The 25,874-nt window shown below is 47.7% G+C and overlaps 1 protein-coding gene across 3 annotated transcripts in view; it reads left to right on the top strand.

Annotated features, from left to right (window-relative positions):
- zfh1 (Zn finger homeodomain 1) overlaps positions 1-25,874 on the top strand; it is a 663,681-nt gene that overhangs the window by 199,067 nt on the left and 438,740 nt on the right. Inside the window, exon 1 of one of the 3 annotated variants that reach the window (XM_070537687.1) lies at positions 14,668-15,066. The exons of the other annotated variants lie outside the window; for them this stretch is intronic. The gene's annotated coding sequence lies outside the window, so the exon portion shown is untranslated. Of the gene's footprint in view, positions 1-14,667; positions 15,067-25,874 lie in introns of those variants that run through there. 3 annotated transcript variants of the gene reach the window in all.

Raw genomic sequence — 25,874 nt, 5'->3', positions numbered from 1 at the left:
ACACCTTTATTTTGCTTCTTCCTCTCTTCTTTCTATGTACGCCTTAGTACATACTATCCACGATACCTGAGCTGCGCCGCCGGTGCTTTTCCGGCTTGCTTCTTTGTCTCCTCGTACGCTTCTTTCTCTATATATACCGCCTTAGCGTTGGCCGCTGCCATCTCTCGAGCTGGTCTGATGTGAAGCGCGTGCCAGTTTGCACGCGGCTCCCCTCACCCATTCCTCTCTTTCTCTCTCGCACGCCCTCTTTCTGCCCCTCTGTGTGTTTGCTCGCGTGTAGGGGTCGTTTTCGATTAGCTTTCCTATTTTGTTTATTTCTGCTTTCTACTGCAGGAAAAAGGGGGGAGGGGTAGCGCCGAGACGACGGCGACGAGAGGCGATCGGACCCTGGGCTCACGGGGAACGCGGGCTCGGACTCCTAACTGCCTCGGTCGTTCTCCACTGACAAGCTGGATCAGAATCCTCCGGCGTATCTCCTCTTCTCCTTCTCCCTGTATTTTCTTTGCTCCACTCCTTTACCTTGGCTTTATTATTCTCCGCTCCTAAGGTGCAGCATTACGCCGTGTATATACTAGATCTCTGAGTCGATCTCTTTTGTGTATCTCTTTCATCGCGTGTGTTTTCTAGAGACTTATTTCTTGTTCCTTTCAGCGCTGCTTGAGATGTCGCACTTCTCCTTCCACACTTTTGTCTCCACAAACTGGTGCTCTTCGTTGTTCACGTGGCGACTGGACCTGCTTTGTTCCAAAGGATTTACATGCCGTGCGAAAGCCTTATTGGAAACACTGGAAGGTGATCTGAGAATGGCAAGTGTCCTAAGTGCGCGCCTATACCTGATCGGTTCTTCATCGCATTGTGCGATTACCGTCGCTAGTGTGATTTGTTGGCAGCGACGGATGATTCGTAATTACTCGAGCTGCATAGAAGAAACGAAGCTGTCTTGGCCTCCTTCTACTGATTCCTTACGGCAACGAAGGATTTTTTGAAGCGTTTTACTCTCTATCATCTTGCATTTTTCTTTCCTTTTTTTCTTTGTGTTTCCTTGTCATGTTCGATCTTCCTTGCAGCTTGTTTTTTTTTATTCTCTCTCTCTTTATGGGTCCTTTGGGGAAGGCACACAAGGGAGGCTTTTTGACTGCATTAGTTGTGTTCCGGAGCCATGGGATTTTCAACATTTCCTCATTGCAGGAGCACGTAATATATACAGTAACCTTTTCATTTAATAACTTTTACACGAGAAGATGTGCGCAACCACACCTCTTTCGGCTGCTTCTCGCCAACGGTGCCTTTTCTTCGAGTTCATCTTTTTTTTTTTTTGCATATACACGTTGACGCATGTCATTCGTACAATTCAGCACCGCGCAGCGGTCCACAATATCGCTTTCTTTCTTTCTTTCTTTCTTTCTTTCTTTCTTTCTTTCTTTCTTTCTTTCTTTCTTTCTTTCTTTCTTTCTTTCTTTCTTTCTTTCTTTCTTTCTTTCTTTCTCTCTCTCTCTCTCTCTCTCTTCCTTTCTTTCTCACCATAAGTATTCATGATTTGCAGGTAGAAATCTTCAAAGAGCGAGTCAGTGGAAAAGTCAAGCACGCATCACATGCTAAGATATTCACAAACGCTTTCCGTCGATGTGTACGTCGACAGGAATGGCGACCGTTATTCTACGTGGCCGTCCTCAAAAGCAAAGCAAGCGGGGCGTCTCGCATTACCTGGTCTTCGAGCGGAACCGCGGTTCGGGTTTGGTGTCCGGCCGGATCAGTCTATATAACCGAGGTTTCCACAAACCGGCCGCCTAACAGGAAAGCCGGCTGGCATTGTGAGGAACCGGGCTGATGCAAACGAGGCCCTAGGGTCGAAAAATGAACGAAAGAAAAAAATGCGCACCCGGTCTTCACTGTATGACGGGGCGACACACCGATTCCTGGCTTGCTCCCGACTTCCTTTGTGTTCCGGAAACCAATTGTATAGATGTTGTACCCCTCCTCCCTCTCACTCGACCCCCTCCTCCACGGGGCTTGCACCCCTGGTTTGCTTATTTCTCTTGGCTTTTACCGTCGTCGTCCCCTCACAGCGGGTCGATTCCGAGCACCCCGTTTTGCTCGCGCTCTTCTTGTCGATCCGCTATCAGCCGTGGCCCACACACGCACGCCGTTAGAAGCGACGCCGTCGCCCGGTCTGGGATCAAGCGAGCTGTAATACCACAGTAGGACACACAGGAGAGAGGAGGGAACGGGCACCTGGCTGTGGTGTGAGAGGATGCAGGGGTGGTGGGAGGGGGGAGGGACGCCACGAGCTGTCTTTGTACTCTTCGCTGCAGGTAAAGCGCAAGCAAAAGGCTGCTGCTTGGCGGTGCTATATACGTCCGTGTGCACTTAACGGTGAGCGCATTTCGTTTTCGTTTTCCCTTACTTCGCTCTCCTTCTTTATTTTATATTGAATGAGAAAAGGTAAAGGGAGGAGAGGGAGGGAGGGAGGGGGGGGGGATCGGGAGTATATACGTGGTCGTGCGCCGACCGTTTACTCTGCGAAGTCGCGTCTGAGCCCGTTATGATGTTCCCTAGAATCGCGTGGAGCTCCTGCTGTTGTGTGATCAGCTGTGGAAAGGGCAAACGAAAAAAAGAATTTTAAGAATGAAAAGATACTTTATGAATTCAATGTTTGATCGTGCACAGTCGGGGTCGTACACCTGTCTGCCCTTGTTTTCCCGTTTCCATATCATTTTTTTTTCCTTTTATTGTTGAGTGTAGGCGTTGATGCTATGCAAACGAAGCTAGTCCTTTACGATGTTACCGGCAGACAGAATGGTATTGGCATGCTAATGAGGCACCGTGTTAGTCATGACGTCCTTTGCAAACACTGAATGATTACCTTTATATTTTTTTTTTCTGACGGCTTGTAGGAGGTATGGGTATCATCATACAACATGATTAAGTTTGCACACCACTGCATATATCGCACTAAACATTTTAACACCCTTAGGGATGTAAATTAGTTTGTTGCCAGGCGATCAACCTTACAGTGGTAACAAGCACCTTTAGTCTATTAGTACCTTTAAGAAAAGGTATTTAACAGAAACAAAAGCGAAATAAAAAAAAATGTCGCCCTCAGCTTGTTGTACTTTCTACAATTTATGAATGGTTTATTAGCATTACTATGTAAATGGAATCAAAGATCAAAGGACATGTCATTCATCCTTAAATAGGTTATGGAATAAATCCATGAAGGTGGATTCAAACCCAGGATCGAACTTTGCGTGGAAGCAAAACGCTGTCCACTGAGGCACACAGAAGAGTTTCTCTCTTTACTGGATGGAAAAAAGACAGTAGCTCTCTACAAGCTATAGGGTTTAGGTACGCAAACAGCTAATACTCAGGCGGGAAAACAGATCCATCAAACAGAAAAAAAATCAATTTGGCTGCGCTTGTTGAACCGTACGCACACTCGTACATATGCCACAGTTTTACGAAGAAAAGAAAAACGATCTTCTTTATCGTGGAGTGGGGCGCAGCTCTCTGTTCCTCACACGGCCAACGTTGCAGCTCTTCCAGTATTGGTATCTAAACGGATAAATTTTTCAGGAACTCGAACTTTCTCAATTCATCAGAAACCTTGCATAAGGTCACATCTTGCATGGCAGAAAATGTATATAAGTTACGCTTGAAACCTAAGACCATTATAGCTGCAAGGAGAGTTTTCAACGATCAGAAACGTGCTAGTGGGTGTAAGAAGAGCTTTCGTGTAGGGTGGTAACTTTTTTTAATGTGTGATAATTTTCTCGCACACACTCGTATACTATAGGCTATTTTGAGTAAAATTGTTGCAGAATGGGTGAAATGAAGGCTATAAAGTTGAAAAAGAAATCGCGTTCGAGTGAAACAGGACGAGTATTCCACCGGGCTTAGCGGCACGTCTGGTATGTCGTTGCAATTTATTTTTCACGACTATAATTCGGGTATCATTAACGACACGAAATATATTATCATTGGCGCTGTTAATGTACCTCGAATAGGACATGAGGAGGTCTGTCTCCTTTACTTTCTATTTTTGCGAATAAGTGAAATCCACACAAACAGAATGCGAGAAACGCGATAGTTTGTTATCGGACCGAAATGCGACGCTAGTCTACGACAAACTTTACGTGTCAGCGATAGAGCAACTTTACAGGAACAAGTAATAAATATTTTTCAGCAAATTTGAGCAATATTAGGTTGTAAACTTAGGATTTCGCTCATTTCGAATTCAAACACTCGATTTGATGCGGTTTTGCTCCGAAATGTGTCTTCAAAACGACAGTTAACAATTCTCCGATGTGATTTCATTAGGAAATACATTACAACAGTGAAAATTAGAGGCACTGCTATGGTTCATGATCACAGGAAGTAACATATAGAGAAAGCAGGTTTGTCTTCTTGGTAGAACAAGTAGCCTGCTTTGCAATCTCTCCCAGGACCTCTTTCTTGAACACGACTGAAGGTAGTACCAAAATAAGCAACACAGCCTGCAGTGAGACAGCCTTGTTGGCACAATCAATTCGTTGTTTGCGGCCTCCAATTGCGTGACTGTATTTGGCTCATTTTGAGCCGTACACCAACAGGATCTGGCTCATTTCGAATAAAATGCACACCTATCTTGTTCTTCTTTCTATTATTATTATTATTATTATTATTATTATTATTATTATTATTATTATTATTATTATTATTATTATTATTATTATTATTATTATTATTATTATTATTATTATTATTATTATTATTATTATTATTATTATTATTATTACTGACCACCTTAGCTTACAGGGACGAGGTGTAGTCGTGGGGCCAAATGAATTTGAAGCATTTGATGTTCTTATACGTACAGTTAAATCACATCACGTGATATTCATTCTATAGAACGTTTATCAGTGTGAGGCCGGCGAAGATCCGGTTCGAACTCACGATCTAGTACTGAGCAGTGGGACGCCCTCGCCGCCGAACCACAACGGGCAGGTCTGCTTTCTTATCAGTTTCCGTGTTTTATGTCCCGAGAAAAGCTATACCACCGCGAAAAGCCTTCGCCTCCTCTGCATCGCCTAAAGGAAACAAAAGCGTAGATATCGGCAGCACTGGTGGCCACAATTCATCAGACACACTTGCAGACACGCCATTCCGCAGGCAAACACAGGTTGCAAGCCAAACTACAGTTTCATCCGTCTCTCTGAAAGGCAATACGACTGCTGGCCAGGTCTGGAAACAGGGATCTCGACAATGCGGGCGTAAACAAGGCCGGCACACCGAACGGCCTAGCTGTGCCTCTATAGACAAGCGGCTCAGGGTAGCTCATTAGGCGTCGTAAAGACGGGATGATCCTGCCTTTCGCGGTTCACCGCTCCACGGTTGCGGCCAAATGGCGGTCCTGATGGAGCATCGAGGCTCCTTAAGTGCACCTTTCCTGTTTGCCTTCGCTGCTGCGGGCACTTTAGGTAGGGCCTCCAACGACGTGTGTACACGTCGTTCTTCGGTGCACCAGTCGATAGTGACTTCATAAGAGCAGGCCTTTACGTTAATACGCAGTTCTGGTTTGTTACTTTGGTTTTGATATCCTGAGGCAAAGCGCGTAGAACACAGGACTGCACCCTCTTCTTCATGAACGTTTTAGTTATACACAAAACGATAGAGTTCGGCGATGGAACACCTGGTTTACGTTCAAGGCCATCTGTCACCCTTGGTACCTCGTACCGTAATAGTGGAGACCAAAACAACACTCAGCAGATATCAAAGTGACGTTCGACCTTGCAGATCTGCTTTAACATTACTGGAGTATCAATTGGCTGTGACCTTTAATTTTCACACTGCCCTGTGTTTTGCGAGTATGTCGGTCTCCCTTTCTCTCCCTTTTAATTCTTGGCAAAATACGGCAGCTCGATATTCTTTTCAGTGCCCATTAACTTACAGATAAATGTTCCATGCTATTTCATCGCGATACGGTAACAACATGGCACTGCGACTTTCGCTATGGAGATGTCACTGGTTATCCCAAGTATTAATTTCATAGCATTGGCTCACGCATTAATGCAACGCAGTTGAATGGATAGTAGGCACCGCAATCGTTCGATACAAATGGCATGCTCTCATGCAGCGCATTCTTCTATTCGACTCCTCCAACCACCTCCCTGAATACAGTGAGCCCAAGCTACAAATGGAATATTTTCTAAGACATGTTGGCATAGGTTGAACAAGGTAGCCACGTCTGTTCTGTACTTCTTCCTGCAGATCTCAATAACTCGGTAGGGGTAGACGAGTCATTGCTTCAAGCCAAATAACTTTGGCAGAGTACCCAAAGGTGCCTGTTCTTTAGTCATTTCGCAAGCCCACAAGCCACTGCCATGCATTCCCCCCCTTTTTTTTCACGTCATGCTTATGCCGGTTATACACTGTCAGGCGCCTGCGTAAGGTTTTGTGTCATTTATTTCGCAAATCTGACGTCCTCTTTACGTCATATCGCAAACGCCACGTAAGCTTTCTGTCGAAAAGGTCCCTGTGTGTACACGGAGTCAGTTTTCCAGGCCCTCCACCGTGCACGGTAAAGCCCCTTGGGCGCGGGAGCCAATCTCCCAATAAGTCCTTTCTCTTCTCCCCACGGGACTGCTGTGCCCCCCACACAACAGAGATGGTGGCAGCGGGACCGACCGGGGGCACGCGTGGCGTATACCGTTCTTCCTTTGTGAGCGCACCTCCCGCGCGGCGAATAACGGTATATGCAAGGGCCAGAGTTGCGAAAACCTGAGCTCACCTATTGCGCCGGTGGGATCCAGAGGGGATGGGGGAAATAAGGAAAATGTAAAAGGTAGAAGCGAGTTTGACAGGCAGGCCACGCGTAACCTGGGGTGCGCCATCTGCCGGCTCTGGCGGGCTAGCTGCCCCTTGAATGAGAAAGTGCCTGCTCGGCTGTCGCGCGCGCGTGCACAACGACACTCCCGCTGCCCTTTCCTGTGAACACCTAAGCCCCCTTCTACCTCTCACCTCGCATGTCTCACCCTTCTCTCCCCCTCCCTCCGTCCACGTGAGTACATCCCGCGCACGCATGCAGGCGCACGACGAAGTCCCGTTTCATTTTCTTCATTCAACATGCCGCCCCTTCTATAGTCTACTGGGGATGTCACAGGAAGATTTTAGGGGTTCAGGAGGAAATTGAGGGGAGGAGGGAAAAAGGAGTGGGAAGAGAGGTACGATTCCCCGGCTGGAAAGGTGAGAGCTGTCCTGCCTTCGTAGAGAGCGCTAGCCGGTAAACACGACTCCCCTCGCATCATTTCTTTTTCTCTTCTCGCCCTTGATCCTCTCCCCTCCTCTGCTTTCGTACTATCGATGCTGCTTCACAAAGCTCACCCTCTCCGTTCCCGAGCGCGGTCATGATGACGGCGGTTGCCCGCCTGTCGCGCAGCGGCCGCGGTCCGCTGGCAGGCAGCGTGAAACTGGAACACAACGTTGCGTCGGGCACTCATTGTCATGCAACTGCTGTGCCTTTCGGGCGACGGGGTGCGTGCTGTAGGGTCACGAGCCGTCTATCATCATCGTTGTGCCTGTGCATAGGCTGCGACGCTGGCGGGCTTCGCGCGTTGGTAGGTGGTGCAGTCTGTCACGTGTCCCACCAACCTGTAGGGATCCCCGTAACGCCCTTCCCTTTCTCCCGAAATATCTCCCCCCATTTGCCCTCCCGCTGCTGGCAGACCACTGGGCTCTTACCTTCGTGAATCACCGCGTGGATTGTCTCACCGGCAGCTCCCACCACTCATGCATTGTATTCCACCAGGAAAGGGAGAGAAACGCAGACGAGTAGGGAATAGAATAGAGGGATTGAAATTGGGGAAAGGTTAGGGCCTTTAGCGCGCATTACCGCGCCGTAGCAGCATGACGCCGCTGCTCAGGCGCTGTGGAGAGGGTGTGGGGAGAGATTTTCTCCCTCCTTGTAGGCCAGGCACAGCCGCTGCTGCGCGTCTGTCTGTGCTTCGGTGATCGCTGCGGGGAATGAATTCCACCTTGATTCCCTTCGCGACTACTGGCGCAGGCAGAAGCCGGCCTGTGTTCCCCATCTCTTCACCTTGGCTGACAGGCCTTAGGGAGAGCTCTCCCTGATGGGAGCATTGGCTGATGGGGAGGCAGGATGGCGTGTCGTGTGCGCCGATGGTGTGGGCTTCTGCAAGGGAACGTTGGCATGGGGGGGGGGGGGTTCAAGGTGTGTTTGTGAAGAGGAGGAAAAGGCCACGTCTAGCAGAGCCCCGATCGGGGGGTGGGAAGCTGGACGGGTGGGGAGGGGCCCTTCCCGGAAAGGTAATCCCCGGCACGCGTCGTGCTCGTTAAGCGGTCGCATTGAAGAGCAGTCATCGCGGCGCTGCTGCGACGACCATGGGAATACGCGCGCGAGATGCCGCTGTCGGGGTCGCCTCACCTTGTCTCACGGCTGCCGCCCGTCCGGACCCTGTAGAACTCAGCTGTGACTGCTTTGCATACAGAGCTGCTGCCATCCGCTACTGGGGGAGATGAGGAAAAGGAGGACATCCAAACGCGGGGATTAAGGAAGAAAGGAAGCGCTCGGTTTTTGTTCTCTCTTTCCTACTGCTGTTTAGCTTGTCTGGCTGGTCACGTTTTTCTTGTGTGCACGTTTGTACTTCCATGCTTCCCTTCGTTTGCTTCGCCCGGAGGCAAAGGTGAATGCTGCACAGAACCTGTGGGGGCAGAAAAAAGCGGGAGTTTGGGGCCCTGTGTGCGCCAGATGGGGAAGACGAGATGCATTCCACTTACGTTGGCCACGCTTTGCCCACGCCGGGAGCTTATTTCGACTTTTGTGTGTTTTCGACTTTTGTGTGTGTGTGTGTTTGTGTGTTTTACCTGCTTCCCCGTAGCCCTCTTCGTCCGATCGCCCTGCGGCCGTGAGGTTTTTATTGTGATGGTAATGATCGCGGTCATTATGGAAAGGTGGGGAACGCCGATTCTGTCCTGCATCGGAGGGAGTGGAGAGAGGGATTTGCAGCGAGTACTTTGATGAAGTAATGAAATGAACCGTTTCGGTTTCAACGTGGGCTGAAGGAGAATCGCGTTCTATTGTATATAGACCGGCTTCGACATCTTCCCAACCACTGGGACTGTGTATACCATGCTTGTCCGTGTCAGCAATCGTTACACAGCATGTGCCCAGAAAAAAACATACACGAGTCACTATATCTGAAGAATTGGATGCTGGTGGTCTAACGCAAACGACAAGCGTGTTTGAACCCTCCACAGTCTAACACAGTGATTCATGAAATAGAGAGAGAGAGAGATGAATAGGAAAGGCAGGCAGGTTAACCAGATATAGTCTCCGGTTTGCTACTCTACGCTGGGGTTGAGAGATATATGTTAGAAAGAGGACAGAGAGGAACAGGTTAAAAAATGCACACACAGACACACACACACGAAAGGCGTTGCAGTTAGAGACGTTCACAAAGGCCAGTATAGATCGCATGAAGCGAAGTAGCGTTTTCACGGCCTTCTTCTGTGACGTTAGGTCCTGTCGATGGTGTAGAATTCCTTCTTCCAATAGTGGTTGGTCGTCCAGCTGGTTCAGTTCATGGCGACTGGATTCCCTCTGTGGGCTGTACTGCGGGCCGGTAGACGCAAAAAATATGGGCAATCGATTCTTCATGGCCGCCATGGTCACAGGTCGTGGTGTCGGCCATCCCTGTGCGGAACGGATAGGCTTTGGTAAAAGCAACGCCCAACCCCACTCGATACAAAAGCGTGGCGTCTCCCCGGCGAAGCTTTGGTGGGACTCGAAGGCTTAACCTGTAATCAAGGGAGTGTAGTTGGGAATTCCTGAAATGTGGCTCTTTCCATTGCGACGTGGTGCATTGGCGAGCAAACAGGCGGAGCTGCCGGGCTGTGCGTGAAAGTGGTAATGGTTCGCGGTGGTCCAAAGTATGGGCTGAACGGGCAGCTTGATCGGCCTGTTCATTGCCGATAATCCCGCAGTGACTTAGCAGCCATTGGAAAGTTATTTCATGGCTTGCATCACTTATATGGTGCATCGTCTCTGTAATCTAAAATACTAGCTGTTCGTGCGGTCCGCGTCGTAAAGGCTACAGTAGAAACTGCAGTGCCGCCTTTGAATCACACAAGATCGTCCACTTGTGTGGCAGTTCGTCAGCGATGTAAAGAAAGGTGGTATAGCGCTCCGAGCTCCGCTGCCGCCGATGTTGTGGCGTGAGTCGTCTTAAATTTGATGGTTGTAACTTTCGCTGGTATCACGATTGCCGTAGCGGAGCTGTTTGGCAGGACAGGTCCATCAGTGTAGATGTGCGTAGAGTCACGGTAGTTCTCGTACAAAAGCAGTAACGTGAGCTGTTTAAGGGCTGGTGATGATAGATCAGCTTTTTTCGGGATGCCAGGATTTGGCAGGTTGATTTTTGGCTGAGCGACGAACCATGGCGTAATCGAAGGTCTCGCAGCAGAAGTGAAACAAGATGGCAATTATTCGCCATGTGCGGTTATCGTTTGGTTGAAAGAGGGGCATGGTTTATCTGCCATAGTAGAGAGTCTAGGTGGTGGCGAGGAGTCCTGGCAAGATGGGTTATGTGGGTTCTCAGCACTTCAATTTCAATGTGGGTCTTGACAAGGTGGTCTCTAGCAATTGCTATAGTCAAAACTGTTGATGCGCTCTGAAGCAGGCCTAGACAGATCCGGAGTGCTTGAGCCTGAACACTTTGTATTGTACACAGATTAGTTTTGCCCGTGTTGGTTATTGCTGGCAAGCTGTATGCCGCAGAAAGCTGAGAAAAAGCACCAATTGTAGCATGAAGTCTTGCAGTGAAAAACTTGAACAGGCTCCAGATGCCTGTCAACCGCTTTTCCACGTATGATACGTGAGGGCTCCATGACAAGTCCCTGTAGATTATGATACCTAGAAACTTGTAAGAGCGAACATATGGTATTGTTCGGCCAATTAACATTACGATGCAGTTTGTCATGTGTTTGCGCGTAAATGATATTAGTGCGCATTTCTCGGAGGAAATTTTCAGGCCTCGATTACGAAAGTAGATAGAAGTTTGGGTGGCAGCTCTCTGAATCATCGCTCGCAACTGTATAGGCGTGTTATTGCAGATGTCCATATGCAGATGTCATCCGCGTACATTGATAGCCTGACTGTGCTTGGCACGTGCTCAAGGAGAGCAATTAGGTTTAGATTATATAACACATGGCTAAGTACACCGCCTTGGGGGACGCCATCGTAGCCTTCCTCAGTGCTTACAAAAAAGGATCGTATGGAGAGATAGCTTCGTATCCATTTTGCAGCAAAGCTGTTAAGGGCTACTTTCCCCACCATGGTGTCCGCGTGTACAAAAAGATCCCGAAGATAGTGCAATAATAATAATAATAATAATAATAATAATAATAATAATAATAATAATAATAATAATAATAATAATAATAATAATAATAATAATAATAATAATAATAATAATAATAATAATAATAATAATAATAGCATTATTCGCATCACGCGTATGCGTGCTGAAGGCCTGGAGAAAGAACTGTCATATGGGCAGCTTGACAAGGCCGCATGCCCTCGCACTGGCAAGCTCTCGTAACGGTCAGCAAATCATGCGAAATGTAGCATAGGAATCCAAAATCATTGAAATTCGGGCATACTAAAGAAAAATAATGCATTCACTTTTTATGGCATCGCGTTTCATTTGTCCAGAGGTACGAACGGCACCTCCACCGACCCGCAGTGGAAGTGCAGTTCGCCATCAAGGTACACGCCCAGCTTCACTGGTCATCCTTCTTCAGAGAGTGAAAGGGCCCTGAGATTTATTTATTTATTTATTTATTTTGCAAATATGTTGCATTGAACGTGATTAAGAGACTAGGCGACTTGCCTCATCAAGCCTCTCACCATTTATCTTGAGGCGAAGCTCACGGACCGCATTGAACTTTTCTGCAGGCGACACCGGTTTCGTAATCACGATTCTGGTGCAGTTAGTAGCGGCCTGCGTGTTGCGTTTACCCGGCGAAGCGTCAGCCTTCCTATACCGAGAGCACATATCCTCGCTCCGTCATCCCCACTTCTGCCGCCCCGAACTCCCTACCCTGCGAAAACAAGACGCGCCTCGACAACGTGACCTGCCTGCGGAGGGAAGGAGACCGCTTGAAGAGGGGCCGAGTTACCCAGCCAAGGTGTGCGTGGGAGACCAGACGGACCATGTGTTCTCGTCGCCGCCACTCCCCTCCCAGCTCTGTGCCGAACTCCGCCACGCAGAGTGAGCTTGCACCTTTGCTCCGCAAAGGTCAGGGTCGTATACCACCATGAAAGACACATGCATGGGTGGTAATAATGAAGCAAAAAAAAAGAGAGTGGGGATGCTGTCTGTGCGACACGTGAGACAAGTAAAAGGCCCTATATGCTGAAAAAAGAAAAAAAATTCTGCTCCGTGTATATCCTGTCACCCAGCTGATGCGTTTGCATGTACGGCTATACAGGTATGCGTGTTGTTGTTTACAGCGTTCATTTTTCGCCGGAAGTGTGCCATTTGCTCCTCGCCGATTCGCAAATAAATTGCCGGTGGCGTTATTACTGGCATTAATCTGCAAGATACTGGCAAACACCCAATGTTAGCACTGCACATAGCCTGCAGCACCAAGGCAGACATTAAAGTCAATGCTTTCCGGTCTTCAGACTATCGGCCTAAAATGCAAGCCGAACAGTTATAACAGTATTCAGTCATTGTAACACTAAAGTATCAGGTACCACGTAAGTTGAAAGCACTTAGCTGCCACCTGTGGATTTCTTTTCTTGTGTTACATGATTCAATTATGTTTATTGAGGAAAAGATAGCTCTTTATATGGCCAAGCCTTTAATTCGTTCCAAAATGGCCCAAAATGAAAATAACGCTTATTTGTACGACAAATGAAACCCATGTGAAGTGGCCTAGCCGTAAATTTTTTTCAGGGGGCACAAGCGCTTGACCAAGAACGAACAGGTGGAGACACGGGGGAAGGAAAGTGGAGGGGGGGGGGGGCTGGGCAAGCCGTATACTAGCACAAAGATTTCGGGGCCCTTGCGGCGCTCCCGACCAAATCGTACAGCCGCTTTGACGTTGAAGTTTTGTGGACGCCGTGTTTTCTTCATGGGCCAATTTGTAATTATTCTCGTTTCGCTTGCAATATTTTGATTGGTATCTTGTTGTAACTGCAGAGGTATCGCTCTTGGTATATTTACTGTACGTCGAGTGCGCTGATGTTGATGGGTGTAAAGTAAATCTCATTGCTTGACAGGTCACACAGGTTGCATCACCTGTCTTGCTGCCTTTGTTCAAGTCTTCCAAGCAGCATGTAAGCGCTCGTAAAGCACTTCAGCGATGCAACTTAATGTGATCGCCAAGGTTTATTATTTCTTTGTGCAGATGAACTGATGAAATTGTTAAAGAAATATTTCACGTTAAGTTATTTGCCTGAGGATGAATCGATCAGTCTCCCATGGCGTTGTGGAGGATGAGTCCGTGATGACATGACGTGGCTTGCCTGCTCGCTTTGGAGACAGACTCAATGCTCTCTTGAGCAGGGAATAGCGAAAGCCACAGTCATCCTCTCTTTAAGTTATCTGCAGGACCACATAACACATTATTCATTGCCGAACGCTGCGCTAATCGAGGCTGACGAAGCGCTAACAGAAGGCAGTGCACAACACGCACCAACGATTAGAGCGGCAGAGAAAAAAGAGAAATGTACAGCCTTCCCCTTGTGGAAATGTTTTCTGAAGTGCTTTATACTTCGGGCGAAAGTGCAACATTTGCTTGTGTTGGATGCCGAATGCGCGTAACGTGGCGTTTTAAAAGCGTCAACATCGCTGTGACTTATGAAACGGAAGAGCTTCAATGTTCTGGAGCGTGCGGGCTTATAGAATCCAAACACTTTCACGTCTCTCTCTCTCTCTCTAAGGCAACACGGAACTCTCTGTGTGGCAGCACTTGTCGATGCCGACCGCGCCAACGTACGGCTCAGGAAAGCTGGCATTATGCACGTTTTATTTAATTAGGCACCTGATGAAGCGGGCAGTAGCGGAATAGCGGTGAGGAGATCTTGCGGAGGCGAAAGCTTGGTGTTAATGAGTTCCTCCTCCTCTTGTACACACACACTACGCGCCGGAAACTACGGAATCGCGCACACGGCGGTCGCAGGTGGGGCGGCCAAGCTGTGGCCCACGGGCGAAAGAGGGGTGGGAGGGAGCGCTTTAGCGTGCTCCCGCCTCCGGGCCCACCTTCGCCCGCACGGCGCCCGTGATGGAAGGGGGAGGGGGGCAACCGGTGCGTCGATGCCGCCGCCGCCGCGTCGGCGGCGGCGCGTCCTGCAACCGGGGCGCCTCGCTCACCGGCCGAACGCACGGATGGGGACCGAGGGAGAGAGAACGTGAAGGGAAAGGAACGGGGGGATGGGGGGAGCCTCGGGCGCACCGGAGAGGAGCGAGCTCACCGGCGACGGTAGGGCCCCCCATGCGCGAGTCGAAGCGCGCGGTGCAGCAAGCAGCAGCAACGGCGCCGCGGCCAGGAGCGGCCCAGTGCGCAGGCGCCCTGCTTTGGCCTTCCCCCCCCCCCCCCCCTCCTTGCCACCTCTGCTTTCACCTTTTTGCCCGGCGCGCGGTAACTCAGGCGGCCGGCGGCACTGCGAGCGGACCCTTCGTGGAACACTGCTGCTGCGCCCCTGCCGGTCTTTTTCTTTCCTCCCCGTGTGCCTGCCTCCCCCAACCACCAGGCCACACCGTCTGTGCACGCGTTCAGAGTCTCTCGTCCCTGGCACCGAAACCTTCCGACTTCCTTTCGTCCGAGTGCTCGCCGTCGTTGACAGCCCCGCGGTTCTGGTGTCCGTCGCGCTGCCGCCGCCTCGCAGCCAGCGCGTCATGTGTGTTGTCGGTGTTGTGCACCCGGAGGAGAGGACGACGGAGCCGACCGTCCCCGCCGTATTCCATCGCCCCAGGATGACGATCGCCGACGCACGTCGTTGCCCCTACTTTCCCATCAGCGTCTTCCTCGGCGACTGTCCTCACTGCTAAACACGCTGGACAGGTACGGAGGCTGCTCACCCTCGCCTCTCATCCTCCTCCTTGCCCAGTTCCTCCACTCCCCCCCCCCCCCCATCATCCACCTTTTCCCCCTAACACCTCTTGCCGTAATTGTGAACGTGTCCTCGACGGTGTGTGTTCTGATGAACTGGTGGGCGGAGCTGTTTCCTTGTGTCACGTGTGCTGTGTGACCAATCACGTGATGCGTTTGCGCACGTGTCGTGTGCCTGTGCGTGTATGTTAGAAGCGGCTTTCGATGCCGTGATTGAGTGATCGACGTCACGTGCTGCTTTATGCATTCCCAGAGAGCCGTGTACGACTCGATGACGAGACCGTGCTGGCTCATTGCCATAGATGGTGGTGTGGTGATAACTAGGCTGCCATGTCACACGTTGACAGAACAAGAGGCATTGCGTGTCGAACACAGCTCCGCTGCTACGTGTATCGCTTTCACGTAAACATGCTATATATCTTGCAAGCATGATTGCAAAGTTATACCTTCCCACGAGTTACTCGTTATCTTCATGAAATTATGAACTAGGCTACTCATTAACTGATTTTATAGGTGCTTGTGCATTGCACTCGACGCTCATCTGTATTTATACTCGTACTTTTCCGCAGTGCAGGCGGTTAGAAGTGTCGTCTTGGTGCTCTTGCACACTGGACTTTCCTACATCTTGCACTCGGCTTCTTATTGAGCACGCTAGAAACGTACATGAGAATCGACACTTCACCATATTCAGTGAACGATGCGGTGATTACTCCTCCTCTGCTATATTAAGTTCGAGATAGGTAATGTGGTTGGGACCAAATGATTAATATCGGAAGCGAATGAGCCATGAAAAATCACACCGACTACTCCATGGAGGATAAAGGGAAACGTATGGAAGAAAAAAAGAAGAAAAAACAGACGGTAGATGCAACAAATGTGACGTATACAAACAAATTTGAAGTATATAAATAAACCTATTAATGCTTTAACACGAGCACAGGTCACAACATTGTGAAAAAGCATTTTTATATATTAAAATAACCACTCGGTAATGTGCGGATCTCCGAAGCATTAGCAAAGACACACTCTGCGTGGTTGTTGTGCTTTGAGCACCCTCAGCTTTCTTCTATATCAGTGCTTGTCAAAGTGCGGGTGATGATCCTTCTTCTGGGAGTCATGGAATGTCTAAACATATGTATACATTCTGCTTGTCGGCACAGAGATGGATGTTCTGTCTCGGTGCCCATACTCTTTCAACCCCGTTTTATATATGATTAATATGACTAATATCATATGCTTGATATGAATGATTTATATTGGAACGGTAGTCAGGCATATTCAGGCATTCTTGCTTTACCGAAACTGCACAATGGGGGTTCAGCAATTGAGATTGTATCCAGAACGCAAATACATCATTCTCAATTCTATCCTTGTTAAAAACACATTACATAAATTTTGGTAGCTCAATCTGCTGCGGTTAATGCCTTCTTAATAAATTCAAATGTAAATTTACTTGCGCCAATAAAAAAAGCTAAGCTTTCAGAATGCTTAAAGAAAAAAAAGGGGGAGAAGGTGTTTACGGTAGGTTTGGTACTACTGAAAAGGTTCACGTACTGGAAAAGTTTGAAAAACACTGTTGTACATATTCAGAACAAATGTTGACAAAATAGACAGAGCTCAAACGGGTTCACTCACTGTATACACGTTCAGCTTAAAGCACAGGAAGTCGCACCAAAATCATATACAGTCTGGCTCACCGAGGTATACGACCAGTCTGTCTCATTCGGAGTCACACTCGCCTAAATGGGGGCGCCGGGGAAGCTCACTCAGGCTCCCAGACTGAAGAAATATTGGACTCAATACCCCAGGTAGATGGAGTATTGAGTCCAATGCACATGGTGTCATGTGGGCTCATGCAGTCCAATGCACATGGTGTCATGTGGGTTCGACCTCACACGGAATTCCGTCGACCCCAAAATAACAGTATTAATAACAATTTCAATCACTATATAGAATCAGCCATGATTCAACTCGCTTCGACTCACACAAGCGGTGCTTCACTCGGATTCACTCAGACTCACGCCAAATTAGGCTCATTTCAACTCACACCCAGTCGGTCTCACCGTGGTTCACTCATAGTCAGACTCATGGTTGTGCCTGCGTCGGAGTGAGTCGATTCAAGAATGACTTCTCTGAGTTATGGCCGTATGTATATATGTGCAGGAAAATATTGTACGATGACACACACACACACACACACACACACACACACACACACACACACACACACACACACACACACACACACACATATATATATATATATATATATATATATATATATATATATATATATATATATATAGAGAGAGAGAGAGAGAGAGAGATACAGTTGTGAAATCTACGCATGTAATTACCAGTTATCATATGGCACGAAGTCGTACAATTAGAATTTCTCAAGTTTGTATGCACTGACTCGGACGTGGATGCCCGTGCACAGCCTGACCAATTAATCAATCAATCATGCAAGTGCGAAAGCTCAGTGTTCACTAATGTGTACATCTCACACATACTTACTGCCAACTCGTCTTAATCACATTAGCATCAAATTAGAAGGAATAAATGAACTTTATTTCAAATAGTTGTATGTTTATTTAGCCATTTTGATCGGCCCCGGCTGCTTGTTATCTCTCTGTTTTGCTAACCACCGATGTCTTTGAAGAAAGGCGAATAAAAACTGAAGACGCGTTGTCTCACATTACGTGTGGTATAAATATACGCATCGATATCATAGCACAAACAATCGACATTGCCTTCACTCTTTGCTTCGCACATGCGTATGAAAACCTGCCTCGCACGCAAGTTTCAACTCTGATTTTTTTAATAAGCGCAGCCCATGTGGCAAATAATCAGTCTCCGTCGGCACGCCTGTTGGCGGTGTACGTTAAGCTCCCAGTCGCGGTTCGTGGAATAGCCATATTTCGACGTGGACAGGTCAGAAGGCAATCGAATGAAGCGACAACGAAAGGTCTTGTGTATAGAGAAGGCGAAGAATCCTGAAAGGCCTGTGGGAAGAAGCGAAGGCTTGTTATCGATTGCGGGATATGAAATACCGCGCTTGCATTAGCGTTGCCTCCGCCCCGCGCGCATTAATTATGTTCGCCGAATAAGCTTCATTACACTCGTGTTTGACGTAGGCATGAGGTACACGACCTCCTCCTCGACTGGCCGCATTACGAGTTTTTCTCTCGCGCCGCAGAAGCACAGATTTCGTAATCGCTCTTCGAACCTGAGGCTGACAGGATGGTTGCGCCACTCGGGACCTTTTCGTCTCGTGTCGCGAACCGTTCGTTCTCGCGCGGAAACTCTTCTTAGAATACGGAAAATGAGTGTTGCGTTATAGGGCTTTACGGGCAGACATGCGTTGTTCCCGCTTCACCGGTCTGCTGCTTGAAGCCTGTCACCGTACGAGATTGATGTGAACAATAGGGCGCAGCGATTGCAGGCCCAGTGTGCATGTGGGCCTGGCTCACCAGACGTATATATACGCCTCTTTTGCAAAAATTCAACTGCAGTGTTTCACCCGCAGTTGATCGCGTGCTAATGAGGTTCTTTTTTAACACGCACTTCGATAGGTGCAGGTTGTTGTAATTCAGAGTGTACCTCACTTTGTGCATACTCAGCTACAGTCGACGATGATTGATGCAACTCTGTTCAAGTTGAAACGCCACCTTCCCGACTATATACCAAAGTATAAAAGTAACCCATATTTTAGGACTGTGCGTGCCAGACGCTAAGCCTGAACAGAACAAGCGAGTAAACATAAATCGTATATGGACATGCGATATATCAATTTAATTGTGGAGAGTTTACGAATATACATACTTGTTCGAGAACAACGCAGAGCCGTGCATTCATGCCGCTGTTAAACAACTATGTCGTATACATCAGACGTCCTCCGAGGCGGGTTTCATGAGCCATTCTGCATAGCTGTGAACAAGCGCAGGCTTGTCCACAGCTATATGTCCACATGTGTCAATGACGATCAGCTCGTGAGACTCAAGCACTTACAACATTTTGGCAATTACGAGGTTTCTGGCGATGACTTTTACGTGTGACTTATAGGTCACATAGGAGCCACTTTTTCGCGAACAGGAACGTCGTGTGTGGAGGAAAACGTTCCACGTTACCTTTAGGCACTGGGAGCACGATTGTAAACGCCAAGATAGTGAATAAAATAAAGAACTTACAAAAATATTGATATATAAAGCGCGTCGCATACACCTTCACACGCTTCTTTAAACCTCTGCTGAAAGTTTGAATAATATATGTAAATCGTTTGCGAAAAACTAGTTGGAAGGCAAAGTGCTGGATAATCGCTCGCGGTGTCAGTGTATATATACGTCATTATGAAGCGGGTTCACTTCTATCATTCTTTTTCGCAATATATTTCACGCGACTGTAGCGATGCTTTTCAAGTAATCTAGACATGAAATAGTTTGTTTTAATATATGACGTTCTGGTCGAAAGTTCTTGCTTCTTTAAGCTTCTTTAAGCCTGTGCCCATGCGAATATGCATGGTCACCGCGGTTCCATCTCGATATGTATTTGAGTCTGACAGACAGTTGTACGCTCCTGTAGGTCTCGATGAACTTCTGCTTTCGTTCTGGCAGCGGACGTTGGCATGCCGGCTCTGTTTGACGTTGCGCTGTTATAGAGGTATATACATGTAGCTGTAGTGATTTCTACACTTACTTCACCATCAGCATGTAGGCAGAAGCAGCGTGACGTCTGTTTATCATTTAGAGTTAAGAAAAGAGAAAAGGTAGATAAAGAAACAGAATAGTAAACGCCTGTCAGCCAGTATTAGAGTATATCCCTTTTGTAGGAGCAGCGATTCGCTGCTCTTTCGGTAATAAACAGCGAACGCTCAGAATCATCTTTGCACGGCTGCGCCTTGCAACAAGCACAACCGTCGAAGACATGATAACCAATCAACAGGCTTATTAACGTGACAATCATGGACGATAAGCTCCATGAACCAATTTCTTGTCCTATATTATGCGGGCCTATAGCTAAATATTTTCCTTAATTACTCTTTATATACAGTCTATCGCGAGGAAACCAGCGCGAATCGTTAGATGGACACTAGAGTGGAATAATGAGTTTAGTGTATTTGGGTACGTGCACTTTTCGAATATTGAAATTGTCAATATTAACGAGAGAGTAGGTTTCCTATAAGCCAGAGATGACGCAAAAACGATGGGCGGCGATGGGCGGGCGTCGGAGTCTCCTTCAAATTATCGCACCAGCTACCGGTGACACCATTGATCTTGACCGCGTCGACTCGGGTCGATTGCCTTTCGATAAAGAAGGAGTTCACGACATTTTGACTGTATGCACGCCAGGTATGCGCAACCGCGGAGGTTATAGGAGCACTTCTACGCTGAAATACGGGAACGTAAGAAAATACTTGGAAATCCGTCGCGTCAGATTGTAACGCCGCTTCGGTTTGGCCGCGCGCGGCATTCAAGAAAGCGCACTTTCGCGTTCATTGCCTTTATCCGAAATCAACATTTTCATGCGGAAGAAGCTGAAATACAGTTTTCAAGTATCTTACCAGACTCGTGTAGCCGCGTCCCTGTAAAGAAGAAAAAAGTGCAGAACAGTGCAGAATCGCGCGTGGGCGTTTTCCTTTCGCAAAACGAATAAGGTGCAGCTGCATGCGTGATATGCGCGAGGCGCCCAAGGAGAAGACGCGCTCGGACGCCTCTCCTTGGCTTCCTGCACGCTCGCACGCACGCGCAGTGTGGCTGTATAGGCGCGTCGTGCATGGCTCTCGGCTGTGCTGACGCACTCACGGACGCACGCGAGAAAGGAGACGGCACTGCAGGAGCCGGCTGCGGCGGCGGTAGTTCCCTCTTGCTGCATCTGATCTGGGTGACAGTTTTCATTTTGTCGTGACAAATCGTCGTGTACTGCGCGGACCTTCCGCCGGGCCATCGCTCATCAGGCGGACATGCCACTGGGAAGGGGAGGAGGTGCTGGAGGAGGACGGGAGGCTCGGTGTGCGAACCCCGGCGTCCATGGAATCCGCTCTCCTTCTGTGCTCCTCATCCTCTCCTTGTGTCTTTCTTCCTCTCCCAGTATTCACTGTTCGCTTGTTTGTATTTATTTATTTATTTATTGGTATGCAATTGTTCCAGTTGATTCGTTTGTCCTGCCTTTCACGCGAGAGCATACACTGGCTGCTTCAATTGCTGGTGCATGCTGCTTATAGTTTCTATAGCTTTTGACTTAATTGGCCCAAGTGGTTTTGTTTCGTTGTGGTATCATCAGCTTTTATGGAGACTGTCGCGAATTCACGCTTTTGTAAAATTGCTGTTTTTGTGTCTTTCATCCTATACTCGCGGTAGCTGTACGTTCTGTTTTCAATGCGCCGGAAAATAAACAAAACATTGTATAGAATGGAAATGAGAATGTCACCCCATCATTGGTGATGTTGGCTAACCTACCTTGTTTTTTACCTCCGTGTGCTTGCTTGTGTAGAAGCGACTCGCTGTGGGACATTTCGAAAACAACGAATGCTATGCCTCCACTGGTACTCCGCGACAGACAGCATCGGAAGTTTATGAAATCGCGACATTTATTTAGCATCGCTCATAGGCAAATACCGGTGATTAGAACCACCCCATAATATAGCTTCAATAAATTACAGGCAATAAATTGCTGTCAAAATGATATTATCACTGACTTATATTTCACCCAATCTGGCATTTTAAGTACCCTTGCTTCGACAGTGAGTATAGCATTTAATCAATGGAAAAGAAGGGGAGGGATTAGTGTAAGGACATGCTCGCGGAAAGAGAAATGCAGGTGGTCAAACTGTTGCTCCGTTTGCCTCTACCCACACGAAACACGGAGACAGATCATCCGGAAGCACCAAGCTTGATCTTTCTCTGCTGTGTCGAAACATTCACTCTGAATAATTTCTCCCTTCCTGTCTCTTTAAATATATTCGTCATACTCCCTCGTTCAGGGTAGCGAACTGAGCTGGGCTTTTTCTGGTTAACCTGCCTGACATACATTTGTTTATCCCTCTCTCTGTCGATATAAAACTCATGTTCGCCAGAATGATGTCGTTCTCCGCAAAACTAATGTTATGCAGCATGCAGCTTTGGAAAGTATATGATATATGCTGTTATACATGAAGCCATCTGTACGTGTTCATTGTGCAATAGTGGCCTATACCGATTCTTCTTTTTCTTCATCGGTTTCTTCGAAAACGTGTGGTATAGTAGACCGTAAGACATTCTGGTTATACTTTTGATAAAAACTTTTAAACTATATCGGCAAAAACTTTCTTCTAGTAGGCAATACTAATACACGTGGCCCAATTTACAAAGCTTGCTTCGGAATTATTGCTCTTCGAAGCAGCGAAAAGCAAACAAAATAAGTGACAACTTACCTGCACTTTGTATGGCTGTGTAATATGTATGCGTGTTTATTTACAAACACACGTCTTTACAAGCTCCCATACACCTTTTCTTCTTTCCTTCCTCAATTTCTTTCCGAAAAGGTATATAAGGTCCATATAGGCATAACCGCCTTGTCTTGTAACCGGACTAGCATTCACGCTGCAAACTGATGACAAACCATACAAACACATGGCAGCTGCACGGCCAATCCGTTTCCACATGCCCTTTGCGCTACAAGCCAATGCAACCGTTGCGCTGCAAAAGACATTTCTTCTCCGGGAAGGTGTGTATACGGCTCTACAGCCTCGCAGCCATAATCACGTCTCGGCGAAGGGCGCACACGTGGCAGGTCCGCGGCATTTCATTACTGCTAACGGGGAACCTCGTCTACGAAACTGCCCTTGACACCTCCATCGTCCTTTTGGAGCCGCGATACTGCAGGCGTGCTCTCCGTCCTCGCCGATCTGCGGCGCCTGCAGCCACCCATTACGCGCATATATATATACAGACATATATATCCGCGGCGCCTCTCGGTCCGCGAACGTGACGCGCTTGTCGATACCTCCGTCCAAGGGCGCAAGTCTGTGTTCGTGTTGCCCCCGCTCGACGCGCCTATAGCTGTGGGATTCTCACCGCGCGCTCTTCTCGCTGAGGCCGGAGGCAAGAAACGGCCCTGCTCCATGTTTCCGAGCACCGGGCTTCGCGATGGCGACGTGCGCGCCTGTGACGTCATCATGTTGAGTTGAGGTGAACCGCGGTCGGGATGGCCCCACGTGACAAAGTGGTGAATACTGTATAGTCAGTGTACAGCCGTTGACAGAATTGAAAGAGTACTGTTGACACATGTTGGCTAATTTATATAGAAGCTCCACCACCAGCTTCTCGCACGTATGAGGGTTACACTACTTGGCAAGTACGGAGGTTGGGAGGCCTAATATGTCTTAATTTGATACTAAAGTTATTCTCGAAACGCCGGATATCGCTTCAATGACATTATTGTGATGTCATGGCACATGGCGGAGAGAACGAGCGAGAAAGAACGAAATTTATTTACAAAAAGGCAGATAGGTCGGGCGGAGCTATATATAGCCTGCTCTCGCCTGCTACTTTGTACTGTGGAAAGGGGACGAAAATTAATAATGAATGATGATGATGACGATGATGATTATGATGACGACGATGATGATGATGCTGATAAGAGAACGGGGTGATTATGCAGAAGTTCACTACGCTTCGGCATCTTTAAAGCCGCGCGTCTACCCCAGTGGCTTCTAGGTTGGATATATCTTCTCTTGTTATCACGGATGCGTTGTTTGTGTCAGGCCAAGGGCCGAAAACAAACTCGTCTGATAGCACTGTTTTATTAACGTGTGCAATCGAAGAGACCAGTTTCTGCAGTGTAAGTTCTCACGCGTTCCGACAGAAATTCAATATACGTGCGCAAGTGTTTCTGGCGCGAGCTCACAGTGTGTCACTGCAACCTATGAGGTGTGAATATTGCCTGGTGAGCGCGCAATCAAGATAAATCTGGTGTATCATACTTGTTTGGTTTCGTTTCAGCTTGTGAGACATACGGGAAGCATCACTTCTGGGTCCCACTTATGCAATCACCGGAGGGGTTGATCTGGTTGGGTCCAGTGCACAAAGATAGAGTGGAGTATATGACGTAACGGATCAGGGCGATTTTCGTTAATGTTGTGTAGCAATAACGCTAGGTGTGACAATCTTGTTCATAGGCAAATAAACAAAAGTCTGACGCACGTTTCTTGTGGCTGCGCTTGCAATTGAAGGAAGGGAGCGAGTCAGTGTTTCATGACGTCATAACACCCATTTCTTGGATTCCAAAACCAGACGTGTGCACCTTATAGAAAAACAAGTTGCAGATGAAAATTACAAATATCTATTAAAAATGTAATTGATTACAGTTACTGACTACTGCTCCACAAAATTAATTGAGCAATTGCTCAAAAGTAATCATGCAACTACTTCTTTGTGACATTTCTCCAAACTTTTTATAACATTACACAGATACTGTAAGCCGAACGAGCTGGCCTGGCAGATTGACTGCGTTCTCTGCATGCCCTTCCTTCATTGGTCAAGTTTCCCAACAACTGCCTTTTCAAAATTATAATTTCTCTTCCCTTATTTCTGGACACTCGCTCGATGGAGTACGCGCGCTGGGGGGTATATATGGTGATGTTGTGACGTACATGCAGACAAACATCTTGCGCACAAGATTGTCGTTACTCAACGTTTGTGTCCTCTGCGAAGTGCAGCGTTTCAATATTGCTGGAACTTAAAGACAATCCCTGTTGGGCCGCCGAAAAGCTCTAAATACTGTCCGCAGGCGATTTACTTGAATTAATGTCCTTAGTAGCCGTTTCCATCGAAACATGCCAGTAACCGGTCAATTCGGCGACCAACATCAGGTGATAGCGTTAACATGAGCAAGAAAGTATTGAGCTCCCGGCTTTGCCCGTCTGAACATGCGCATCCACGAGGCGGCCGCGCTTGGCACGATCTCGGCCGTTCTACTGCAAGCACAGTTCCCGCCAAATTCAGGCTGTCAAAGCTACGTCATTTGTTTCAGCTTGCACTAGCTAATAAAGTGATTAGTTATTGAAATTACGTAATTGGTTACTGAAAAAAGTAACTGAAGAACCGTGAGCGCTATAGAGTGAAAATTGTAATCGTTAAATTACAAAACAATGTAATTGCAAGATTACAAGTAATTCATTACATGTAATTCGTTTATACAATCTGGCCGAAACCGAAACTCGCTCGCAGAAATGACTATAATGGCAACTTAATTTGGGTATACTGGTACACTTGTGACAGTACTTTTTTCTTGCGTTTAGATGATGTGGACCTTTATGTAAAAAAAAAAAAAAATCTGCCTCCCTGAGCCGGCATATTCTTGGTGACACGTTGCCCGCCATATGACGGCGTACTCGTTGGCGGCTCAGGGAGGCAGCGGTGAGGCACAGTCAGAGCAAGTGAATGATCCGCGAATCCAATCACTTGAGGCGGAAAATCAACAGCTCAGGCGCGAACTTGCAGAGCTTAAAGAAGCCCTAAATAGCATTAGAGGGCAAATCTCGAACCACGATGAGGATAAAATTAAAGATCTAGGCCCACTTGCTGGTAAATCCAAGCGTAAAGCTCCCAACCCAGAATCGGTCAGCGAGTCAGAAGAGGAGGATGAGATGGCTGAGCCGAGCGAAGCCATAGCTACCGCCGCCGATCCTCCTGCCAAAATAAACAGCAGAGGCAAGCTAGCTGCCATAGAAAAGACCCTAGGACGCATGATGGAAATGCTCTCCGGGATGGAGACGAGATTAA

Source organism: Dermacentor albipictus, chromosome 4, assembly GCF_038994185.2.
Source record: "Dermacentor albipictus isolate Rhodes 1998 colony chromosome 4, USDA_Dalb.pri_finalv2, whole genome shotgun sequence".
Taxonomy (NCBI): Eukaryota; Metazoa; Arthropoda; class Arachnida; order Ixodida; family Ixodidae; genus Dermacentor; species Dermacentor albipictus.
This window is presented reverse-complemented; position numbering and strand designations above follow the sequence as displayed.